Source organism: Saccostrea cucullata, unplaced genomic scaffold (genome assembly GCF_032062105.1).
Source record: "Saccostrea cucullata isolate Sc308-1 unplaced genomic scaffold, CSIRO_AGI_Scuc_v1 ctg4076, whole genome shotgun sequence".
NCBI classification, from domain to species: Eukaryota; Metazoa; Mollusca; class Bivalvia; order Ostreida; family Ostreidae; genus Saccostrea; species Saccostrea cuccullata.
In genome coordinates this window covers 10,328-23,096 of record NW_026932021.1, presented here as the reverse complement: position 1 = coordinate 23,096, position 12,769 = coordinate 10,328, and the positions used below count along the sequence as shown (strand labels likewise).

At 31.1% G+C, this 12,769-nt stretch overlaps 2 long non-coding RNA genes across 2 annotated transcripts; both read left to right on the top strand.

Moving 5' to 3' along the window:
- The first annotated feature begins 502 nt into the window (after positions 1–502).
- Positions 503–7,120, top strand: LOC134234270 (uncharacterized). Its single transcript, XR_009985146.1, has 3 exons — positions 503–601; positions 731–795; positions 7,037–7,120. It is a non-coding gene; the product is annotated as an uncharacterized LOC134234270 (long non-coding RNA).
- Positions 7,121–9,637: 2,517 nt separating this feature from the next.
- Positions 9,638–12,546, top strand: LOC134234269 (uncharacterized). Its single transcript, XR_009985145.1, has 2 exons — positions 9,638–10,178; positions 12,211–12,546. It is a non-coding gene; the product is annotated as an uncharacterized LOC134234269 (long non-coding RNA).
- Positions 12,547–12,769: the final 223 nt, after the last annotated feature.

The window sequence follows — 12,769 nt, the reverse complement described above, 5'->3', positions numbered from 1 at the left end:
TTATTCTATCCGCAACAAGCATGCTTGTTGATCACCTATCCAAAGATCCTTAAAAATCTGTAGTCGAGCATAGTATGGAAAATATTAATTATAGATATGGAAATATAATTCTTATTTCTTTTATTATATTAATAAAAAAACTATTTAAGCACGAATGACATATGTTTTACGTATATCCGATCAATTAACACCAAAATCTTAACATTAACAGCAAGTAAATTTTAAATAGAAAAAAAAAATTGTTGAGGTATCAATTGATGCACCTGATTGTGATAAATTGAAATAACTCTTAACTGAAAACAGAAAAAAAAATAAATGATGAATAGTATGCCGGTAAAGATGGAATATTGACTAATTGAGGCTTGATTAACCGTTAGGTAAACAATGGCTGACGATTCTATTGTTTTAATCGGCGGTAATCTTGACAACAGCGATATTTGGTGGATTGGTTCTTATTCTATCAATAAATACTATCGCAGGTATAAAGTGATGCTTAGATAAAAGCATTGGTCACCGTGATATTCTGTACTGTATTGTACCTAAACGAGAACCGGTGATACTAAACATCAATTTGTAAAAGGAAATTTAGATTTGTCAAAAGGTAAGGCTTATTACTATAACATTGTAAAGTTCAGCTATTAATAAGAACCATTGCAAACATTACAATAATATGTATCAACAGTTAGTTTGTTTGGACTATTTCTTTTTTATTTTATGCTTCCAAATTTAGATGATGATGCATTTAGTGGATGCACTGCTCGTGGTTACTTTCTTTCAATCAATTTCAACAAATGGGTAATTTATTTTACCTTTTACTTTCTGATCTGTTATAATCAGAATTTAATCTATTATTTATTATTATTTGTCTTTACATGAATCCTGTTGTGTCAAAAGTAATGAAAAGGTGTTTTTGTAAACTTAAGTTCTTGTTTTATGTTTTATAACCAGCCTCTCAGAAATACATTTTATGTTCAAATATATAAAAAGAATATTTAATCTTTTTACAAAGAAACAAACCATAACATAAAGTTTAACATATCCTCTAATTTAACAGAGCAGCTAGCAGTATCACATACGGATCCTCCAAAGCTAAAACACAACCGACGCAATCATCAATAACATTATATCCAGTCACACAAAATACAAGAACAACAACATCAGCAGCAATACCACTAGAAACAGATACGACTGTAGAATCAAAACCAACAACACTGAAGTCAAATATAACAACAATACCAACAACGACAGCACAATCAACAAATATAACAATGTTGTCAAACGCAATAACAGCGAGAGCAAATCAGACATTGATTTCAAACACATATACAACGACAAAAAATAACACATTTGTGCCAAAGACAAATACGACAATGAAATTGAAAACAACATCACAAATACAAAATTCGGCAATTATATCAAACGTGACTTCAAAAACAATAAATACGAATCCGATACTTCACTCAAGAAAACTAACAACAAATACGACTTTGAAACCAAACGCAACATTAAAAACAAATACAACTTTGAAACCAAACACAACAACAATAACAACAAATTCGACTTTGAAACTTAACACAACACTAACAACGAATTTGAAACCAAACATAACATCAATAACAACAAGTACGACTTTGAAACCAAACACAACAACACGTACAACAAATCCGACTTTGAAACTTAACACAACACTAACAACAAATACGATTTTGAAACCAAACACAACAACACATATAACAAATACGACTTTGAAACCAAACAGAACACTAACAACAAATACTACTTTGAAACCAAACACAGCATCAACAAATACGACTTTGAAACCAAACACAACAACACGTACAACAAATCCGACTATGAAACTTAACACAACACTAACAACAAATACGATTTTGAAACCAAACACAACAACACATATAACAAATACGACTTTGAAACCAAACAGAACACTAACAACAAATACTACTTTGAAACCAAACACAGCATCAACAAATACGACTTTGAAACCAAACACAACAACACGTACAACAAATCCGACTTTGAAACTTAACACAACACTAACAACAAATACGATTTTGAAACCAAACACAACAACACATATAACAAATACGACTTTGAAACAAAACAGAACACTAACAACAAATACTACTTTGAAACCAAACACAGCATCAACAAATACGACTTTGAAACCAAACACAACAACACGTACAACAAATCTGACTTTGAAACCAAAAACAACATTAACAACAACAGATACTACTTTGAAACCAGAAACAACATTAACAACAACAATTACTACTTTGAATCCAAAAACAACATTAACAACAACAAATACTACTTTGAAACCAAAAACAACATTAACAACAACAAATACGACTTTGAAACCAAAAATAACATCATCAACATCAACAAGAGGCAGCCCAAGCACATTTGAATTAGCGGAATCATCAAGCCGAGAAGGTTTGTAAAGTCTTATTGAATTTAACCCCCCCCCCCACACCCCACACCCTAACTAACCTCTCTCTTTCAGATTGATTGATTGCATAGTGTTTAATGTCTCTCTCGAGAATTTTTCACTCTTATGGAGACGCCACCACTTGCCAATGGAGAGCTGTAATTGTTTATCCTATACTCGGCACTGAGGGCCATTGAGCAGGGAGGGATCTGTTTCGTGCCAACACCTACTGCGACACGGCACCTCGGTTTTTACGGTCTCAAGGACCAGTCTCTACGTCTATCAATCATAATTAAACCAGAGTATCTTTATAAAGTCAACTTCGGAGTACAAGGACTTGTGTATACAACCAGAATTTTTTATAATACAATAATTTTCTAAATGACTTATGACAAGGTAGATATGTAAAAGAGTTCCATTTTTATTTAAAAATCCCAAAACTCTATAACGTCAAAATCTTCGACTTTAAGTCACTGTGGGAAATGGTTGTATAAATTTTTTTAAACAGCCGTACGTTTTGATGATAATAGTTTTGTTAATTTTTTTGATTTCAGCAAATTTCTTAGGGTTCTTAAGCTTCAAAATGTTGATTACACCTTTTATCGAATATACTGTTATGCAGTACGCTTAACGTTCTCCTTTACAATTTAAATTAAGAGAGGAGTAAAGAAGGAGATTTGATAAAAATATAATAATTAACTGGATCCCCACAAAAATTATGAGGTTCTTTATAAAGTTTGGTATCCGTTCAAATTCTGTTCAATCCGTTCAAATTCATTTTGATTTCTGTGAATGCTGAAATATGGTCTTGAAGAGTTTTCTCCCTAGAAAGAGATTTATGGTTTCAATAACCGTAATTTAAAAAAACACTATTCTCTCTTAAATAAGAATTCACATTTATTGATTAATGTTTGTTAGTAAATATGAGTATTTATTACTCCTTTGTTCATCTGTAAGCCCGAAAAGGTCAGCAGAAGTACTACAGATTTACGAATTGTCTCTAATTTCTGACTTATTTACTGGGAAAGATTTATAATGCAATAGATTATTTTTAAATCATTTTGTGTGTTTTCAATCATATTAATCATTGAAACACTGCGAAAAAAAGTCTGGCTTAAATTGAAAATCTTCTTAAAAATATTAACCTCTTTGTTTTTTTTAAGTGGATATACACTGCAATCATTCATGTCAATTGAATGAAAAAAATATGTTTGAGATTTTTTTTATTTCAAGAAATTAAAGATGTTTGAAAAAGCATTTTTATTTCTTTCTTCTACTTGTAATCAAGTGTCCTTAAAATTGCTGAAAATCTACGGGTTTAATTGTCTTTCCAAGTTGCATGGGTTGCTCTACAATTAATAACAGGGAAACCCTCCATATACCTACAATGATTTATAAACATGTGATAACAAATATTTTTAGAAGGTTTAAAAATGATGTTTCAATTACTTCTCCCACATGAGTTCTACTTTCATCAAAAGAGGATTTCATGGTACAAATTGCATAAATTTGACGAAAATTAAAATACGTATGCAACTTAGTGGCTCTAGGACTAATCGGTGATGCTAAATCGGAAGATTTGAGAAATTAAGGCGTTTGAAACTTGTTCGGCAAGTGATCAATGTTAATCTTATTTTCAAGATCAAGGTAGATAGATATGAATAGAGTTTGCTGTGTGATTTAGAGGTCATGATTCTAATAGCCCTTGCCGTGTCAGGTACGACCTAAAACGTAAACACAGGCATTGATTGCTCTTTTGCCTAGCACTTGGAATTAAATTACATGTAGAATTAAGTGAAAATTACGGGTCTTTGAGAAAAATCGTGTAAAAAAGATGCTCCTGTCAAAGTAAGCATAGGTACTTTGAAGAACCCCCCAAGATTTGGTTTAAGCATATGGTGACATTTTTATATCAGAGATTAATTCTCGAAGGAAAATACAACAAAAATCATTTTTTCAAACCATTTGAAGTTACTGTATCTTGGTGCTATATGGAATATATTGAGAAAAAGAACAGTATTCAGAATCAAAAGTCCATAAAACAATACAAAAGAGGAGCAGAGCAAACACGGACATCAAAACAATCTGGGGTTGGATCAGGTGCCATGGAGGAGTTACCATCCCCTGCCGACCGTCACGTCCGCAGTGCGCTCCTTGTCATGATCGTGAAAAAACAGAAAATCCGTCTCAATTTAATGAATAAATAATGGATAACAATTAGTATGAAAAACGTCAGTCAGAATTAGACTCGCTGATAAATTGTATTTGCTGACAAAGTCATTTTATCGACCATTGAACTAACGAAATGATTACTTTTAACGAGACTGCTGATATTCTTGTTTCATCAATTTGTTTTTCATTGAGTTACCTCGTTTTAAAAATTGTGCATACGTACAGCATGCTCTTATCAACTGTTTATTTATATCAACTCTTACTCTTCAATACTAAATAATATCTTGATAAGAAGCAAGAGAGCTAAACTGTTCATCTTAACGATTTGACACTGCATATTTATATATTTACATTCAGTGTAATTTTCTTTATAAAATCTATTAGAAATCCTCGACATTCAAATCTTTATAACACACGCGAAACCTTATCACCGCGCGTTAGTATACACAGTAGGAACTATATGCATTTTCAATACTCTAGGAACATTAAAATGTACATTGTTTTGACACAATTTAATAAAGAAATTAACCCTGTTAAATTAACCTAAAAATACAACAAATGTGCGTTTAAAATTAATTTGTCATATTTTTCCTCGCAATGTTCATTTGCATTATTTAACTTTGCAACGTCACAAACGTCACAAATGGCTCTTACGTCTACAAAGCATACCGATTTTGAAGGGCGCTAAATTCACATGAAAGATTGCCGAAAAAAACAATTATGAAGAGGAAAAATAAGAGAATGTAAATATAAGCATTGAATTCATATTTTGGGATGTCTTCGGTCCTATAACACACATTGCCGTGCCGACAAAGTATCATAACGTGCTAACTCGCGGTAGTCAATTTGTCGGCAAGGCCAGGTGTGTTATAGGACCGAAGACATCCCAAAATATGAATTCAATGCTTAAAAACTGAATACTAATTTTTTTTACACAAAATTTTTTTCAAAACTATAAGGTCTTTCATTTGACAGCAAAAAGAATGGCTGACTTCTCCTAAAAGAGTCTGCGAATGACAAACAGTCTTTTTTTTAATCATTTCAATGATTGCTATTTTGAAACCAATGATGCAAAAATATGTATCCTAGCAGGCTGCATTGGTATGTTTTAAATTTGTAATCAAACAATATTGTGTGTATTGTGTTTTATATTGAAAAGGGGAGAATAAATCCGATAAACCATGTTTCTTGACAATATCCACTACTTTAATTTCTCCACAACAGTCCCATTTAAGGCATACAGCAACTTTTCTAAATATTTCTATTCAGAATTACTCATAAACGAAGAAAATAGTTGGTAAGACATAGCTAATAAATTATAGGAGAGGGTTATTAACAAATACTAGTTTTTTTGTATCGATAATGGACTTATTTTTGATATTTTTTCTTTGCTGAAGGTGCAAAAATACGAATTCTATTTTGCAAATTTGGAGAAAATTGCAATTTTATGATTTTCTATTTAAATATACTTATGTTTAAAAAATTACAATTGTTTAGAGAACATTCAAGTTCCTTAAGTTACAACTTTCCCTGTACACGTTACAAATATTTCTATTATTATTATTTATATAAAGACCAAAAAGTAAACATAGGCCTAATTAGGAATCTGGCCTACACGTTTTAAATGTCCTCAATTTCTTCGAAGTATACTGCATGACATACTAAACAAATTAAAAAGCTTAGGAAAATTGCATTTTCTTTTAATACCTGGTAAATTGTGATATATATAAGCCCGTTTGTGAACATTTTTATACAAGGCAAGCTATTGACTAACAAGTTTATGAAACAAAATATCCTCAGTCCTTTTTTTAAAAATTACTTCTTTTGCAAGTTTTATGATTCATGTAATGATCTCTTTAGCAAGTACAATCTGTCATTAAATCGAATGCTGAATGACGTTTTTTACCAAATTTTACACACTAAATTGTCTACGGATATTTTTACCAGTCATGACAAGAAGTACACCGTTCGCGTAACCGGTCGATAGAGGGAACTGCTGGTACCTGATCCCGTATTTGATGTTTAAAGACTTCTTATGCTCTGTTTCGATTTGTATGTTAGACTGTAACAGAGGGATACAATTTTCTTTTCTAATGCACAGAAAGCTCTGCAAAAATTTCAATTATAGTTATGTATCCTCATTTTCTAGTATATAACTTGATGATGTTGAAAGTGACAATGTTTATGCAAATATATTTATATTATTGATAAAAAGAACAAAACTGTTTCCTTTAAAAGAATAATATAAACTGTTAAGTCAATGAAAAACAATTTTCAAAAGTGTGACTTATACTATCAAACTTTTTTTCTCTCTGCATAATAGAATCATATATCGTTCTAAATGATGATATTGTAAATGAATCGATATCTTTGCAGACTTAACATTTCTCATTAAAATACTCCTATTTACAGGCACCCCTGAAAATGGAGCCTCGACCAATTTGAAAAATTCAGTGACAAAAAACGGTTGGATATTGAAAGCAATAGCTTTCCTGACGTTCACTATAATAATGCTTTGAAATAATTTATTATGATGTTGTATATAATGTTCATACTTTTTATACTTTTGTATTTTATTTGACAGTATATTGTGAAGGAATTTAACTGTCGTTCAACATTTTATTTGTACATATCATGCTTTTTTATGACTAAAAATCAAAAGTATTTTTTATTCTAATTCTTAAATGTTCTAAAGCATTTTTACAATTGGATATATTCATATCACTAGATACAATGTTAAATGTTAACTTGGCTGAAATTTCTGTTGATTTCAAATGCTTATGAATGTTTAATTTTATGTTTCGCTGTTGGTGAGGTGTTGTAGTGAAGTAATAAATCCGTTATAGCATTTTTATTGTATGATTGCATTTCTACGTATTTTTCGGAAATAAATATGTCATCTCTACTAAATTGTTAATCCTTAAATGATAAAATAAAATTATCAAAATTCTTTTCAGATTTTGATACACGATAATATCAACATTCAATACTGTTTTTTTTTAACCTTTGCTACGAAGATACAGTGGATGCTCAATCATATATCGAATCACTATGAGAATGTTAGAATAGAGTTTTGCCCCGTCTGTCTGTCTCTTTGTCCACAAAAGCTTTAACCTTGCCCATAACTTTTGAACGAGTGGGGTTATGGGTTTCATATTTCACAGATGTATTTCTTGTGACAAGACTTTTCTTTGTGATCTTCAAGTTTGACCTCTTGACGTTAGATTTTGACCTACTTTTACAAAAAAGCACTTTTACCGCACTTTTAGTTTGCCATAACTTTTGAACAGTTGACGCTAGGACTTTCATCTGTCTTATATGTATTTTATGTGCCAAGAGCTTTCATTGGATTTCAACAACTCTTACCATTTGAGCTTGAACTTGCTAGATTGACATACTTTTAAAAATCTATAACCTTTCCATAAATTTTGAACGCTTAAGACTAGGGGTTTAATGCTTCATATATGTATTTCTTGTGACAAGACCTTTCCTAGGATAACAAGAGCTTTGATTCCTTGACCTTGACTTAGAAGTTTGACCTACTTTAAAAACTTTAACCTTGGCCATAACTATTGAACGCCTAAAGCTGGGTCTTCCTACTTTAAATACGTACTGAGTATTTCTTGTGACAAGACAATAATTTTGACCCTTTCATCTTAACCTAAAATAAACTTTAACCTTGGTCATAAACAGGTGGTGCTAGGGCCTTCACATCTGATAATTATATTTCTTGTGAGAAGGCCTTACTTTGGGTACGAACATATTTGATTTGCATTTGAGTTTAACCTTCGCATCAGTGTTTCACAAAACACATTTTTTTCTTAATTTTTCCACCACTAAAAGAAGTACCATTTGACAAGGTACAGTGTACTAAATTTCGAATAGATACTGGTCACTTAACCATGAGTTTGGTTGAGAGGATTGTATATTACATGAAGCATCGATATAAAAAATATAAAATATAAAAATTCCAAGAGTAAGATTCACTTGTAATAGAAACAACATTCAAATTCATTTTTTTCTTATTTAGGTCAAAGTAAAAATTACAATACTGATAAACCATACATGTTAACAAATATTTACTTCATAAAGCATAATGCATAAAGCGTAATGCATATGTTAAACTTATTAATTGCAAATAGTTAAACGTATCTTATCGAAGTTATACGATTAAATTAAAAGCCAAAATTTGCTTGACTACTAAAATTGATATCATATAGCTTGAGTCAATAATGGGGATCAAAGAAAGATAATCATGAAGGAACTACTGAGTCAAATAGTCTTATTTATCCATTCCAATGCTTTAAAATCTTTGTTTTACTCTCTGCAGTGAATGTTGGCACTCATTGGTGTCGCCAATTTGTACTGACGTGAGACGATATATGAGGTGACGGTGGCTTTAAATAGTCGCCAATAACAATATTTACATTCACAATTTATGCATTGCTCCAAAATAATCTATGAAATAAATAGAGTCCATAATCTATTTTAAAGTGCATTAAATTATACGAGGTCTGCATTTGAACAAAATGTAATCACAGAAAATCTAACATTGATTAAAAATACGTTTTTTTTAATCAAAAAACCAGTCTTTTTCATGGTTGACTATTGTTTTTGACAATAAAAATCATAATAATTAGCTTTTATTGATTATTCAGAACAATCATCATGGATACAAAGAGCAAAGCGGCACAGTCTATCGCCCTTTAAATTTTCTAAAATATTGTGCTTTCTATTTCCAAAGTAAAGGGATATCCTTGCTGGAGCAGAAATCATATTAAGTAGTCATCAGAAGGGACATTGCAACAGCTCTCACTGTAACACAATTTATTTTCGCCTCTGATGCTTTACTTTTTCGTCAAAGTTGTGAGTAAAATTAACTCATACTTTTACTTTCCCAGACCCTTCCGCTTTATGATGTATAAAATGATATAGCTTTTACTACACTTAATGGGCAAAGTATTTTTTTTGAATCGGCATTACATTAATAAGCCTCTATTGATGATTCAGAACAATTATCATGGGAACTCGGAGGTTCCAGAACAAGGCGACACAGCCTGCAGGCGCTCCAATTTTGCCCTTTATCTGTTTCCCAAGCAACGGAATATCGGTTCCTAGGGCAGCAATCAATACACGCTATATTAAGATGTCATCATTTTTGTAATCTGCATGAATATGCAGCAAATTCCGTCTCATTCTCATTCTTATGCTTTTGAGGTCTAAAGGCCACCGACAAATTTAGAATTCGTCAGTTGTCAACAATAGCTCTCTTTTTTCATTTCGGTAAAACTCATGTCGATTGTGAGTGACAGTGATCTTTGAACAAATTGTCCAGTGATAATTGTTCTTTTGATTATTGTTATATGCGGTTCGGGGACCAGTAGCTCTATTATCGAGTTTGATCAATTCCAGTAACTTGTGTATCGATTTGGGAGGAAGATGAAGCTACTGGGCGTCCTTCTCCTTTGTGAATTTTTGGTTTTGTGTGTGAGCTCTAACACAAATAATACCACCATCTCTGAGGATCAACCCACAACGATGTCCTCTGTTTCAGGTATGGTGTGAATTTTATTTATTATCCAATTCAATTCTTATTTCGTCCTTTTAATGACAGAAAACATTCTTTTTGAATGAAATACTGAAAACAGTTCTTTACAGCTAATGTATATATGTTACAGGATGTCTTTCCTTGCCTTTGTTTTTCAATATTTATTGTTCATTTATCTTTTATGAAAATTCCACGGATCTTCGAAGATACTTGGATACGTCCTTTTTATTAAGCAAACACTTTTTTTCATTTGGGTAGTGAAAGAAGGAGGAACTTTATTTCCCTGTGAGAACAGAACAGATTCTTAATTATATTTACATGGATGAATTCAAAAGAGTTGAGAAAGCAAAGACTGTTGCAAAGTTCTTGTCAAGGAAATAGGTTAACGAGACAGTCTCAAAATAGATGTTTGCAGTTGTGGGATCGATATTCAAATAAATGCATTCCTATGCGAATACATGTGTAATTTTTTATGAGACAGGTCTTTTTGCTTCTGGAATGCAGTCGAAACTCATTAAAAATTTATTTGTTATAAAATTTTATTATTTCACCAATATTTCTCCCACGTTTTTTGAGGAAAGTAATAACCTGTTTTAATACTGTTGTCACTTGTTCAGAGTGTTTTTTTTATATCTTTTACAGAATGCGTAGTATGCATTAAATTTACCTGTAAGTTTTTTAAACCCTGGCCTTGGGGTGTGTTAATTATTCTTTCAATGTGTTTCAATTTGCCAATTTCTTCAAAAAAATTGTCAATCCCCTGTATTTAATATGGAATGTTTGAGTAATAATCTTTTTCGTAAACTATTTAACCTTTTATCATGTACTCGTATATTTAAAATGTGAAAAGTACTATTCTGAATATATGATCAAAGGCTATAAATTAACTATGTCTCTCTTACTAACTGTTCAACAAATTCCTGCTTAATATATTCACTAACAACACTATCCCTAGCAAAAAAAAATACTATGGTTAACTATAGTTTACTATAGTTAACTATAGTGATAACTTTGACACTTTGAAAACTTTGATTTACTATAGTGATAACTTTGACACCTTGAAAAACTTTATCGAAAACTTTGACACTTTGAAAAACTTTGACGAAAACTTTGACACTTTGAAAAACTTTGCGAAAACTTTGATACTTTGAAAAACTTGGGGGAAATCTTTGACACTTTGAAAAACTTTGGCGAAAACTTTGACACTTTGAAAAACTTTGACGAAAACTTTGACACTTTGAAAAACTTTGGTGCAAACTTTGATACTATGAAAAACTTTGGCAAAACTTTGACACTTTGAAAATCTCTGGCGAAAACTTTGACACCTTAAAAAACTTTATCGAAAACTTCGATACTTTGAAAAACTTTATCGAAAACTTTGACACTTTGGAAAACGTTATCGAAAACTTGGATACTTTGAAAACTTTATCAAAATCTTGGACACTTTGAAAAGCTTTATCAAAAACTTGGACACTTTGAAAAACTTTGACTCTTTGAAAAGCTTTATCGAAAACTTTGACACTTATAAAATGTTTATCGAAAACTTCGATGCTTTGAAAAAGTTTATCGAAAACTTTGACGCTATGAAAAACTATATCGAAAACTTTGACACTATGAAAAACTTTATCGAAAACTTTGATATAATGAAAAACTATATAGAAAACTTTGACACTATGAAAAACTTTATTGAAAACTTTGATACTATGAAAAACTTGGGCGAAAACTTTGACACTTTGAAAAACTTTGACGAAAACTTTGACACTTTGAAAAACTTTGATGAAAACTTTGACACTTTGAAAAACTTTGACACTTTGAGAAACTTTGAAGAAAACTTTGACACTTTGATTTACTATAGTTAACTATAGTAAACTATAGTTAACAATAGTTTTTTTTTTTTGTTAGGGTATTTCCATCTAAGGAAAGATATAGATGGAAATAGTGTTGTTAAGTGTACAATTATGAGTTGTACGTCAACTGTGGAACATGTAAAAGACTTTTCATGGAAACACTAAAGTTCAGTTATATTTTTTTTTTACAGATTCCACAACTCTTCCTTCAGGCACGACTCCTACTAGTAATTCGCCACAGATGGTTCTACAATCTGGCCTCGTTTTCTTTACGTTATTGCCATTAGCCCTCGTTCTAAGTAGGATATAACGTTGACATTATCAAGTCACAAGACAATCATGTTTTACAATTAATATATTATATTCAATATCTATCTCCAATGCTCAGTTATTATTACGTTTTGAATGGACTGTTCAATTTTGTTAGTTATTACTACTTTTTAAAATTCTAATTTGCATTATATATCGATCAATATCTAATGTATAATTTATATACTCAATGACGTATTAAAATTTATGAAAAGCAGTTCGAATTCTTTCTGATTTTCAATGTAAATAACAATCAACAAAATCAAAACATCGGTTTTAAATGGCTTAAACCCGATTGCAATATCCAGTTTAATAACAAACTAAGAAGAAGGTATGGTGTTAGCTTTGTTGTGCCCTAAAAATGTAATGTTATCAAAAAGTCTTGAAACTGGCTAAAATATTAGTCAAGTATATGAATGCGATAAATTAGGAAAGAATATG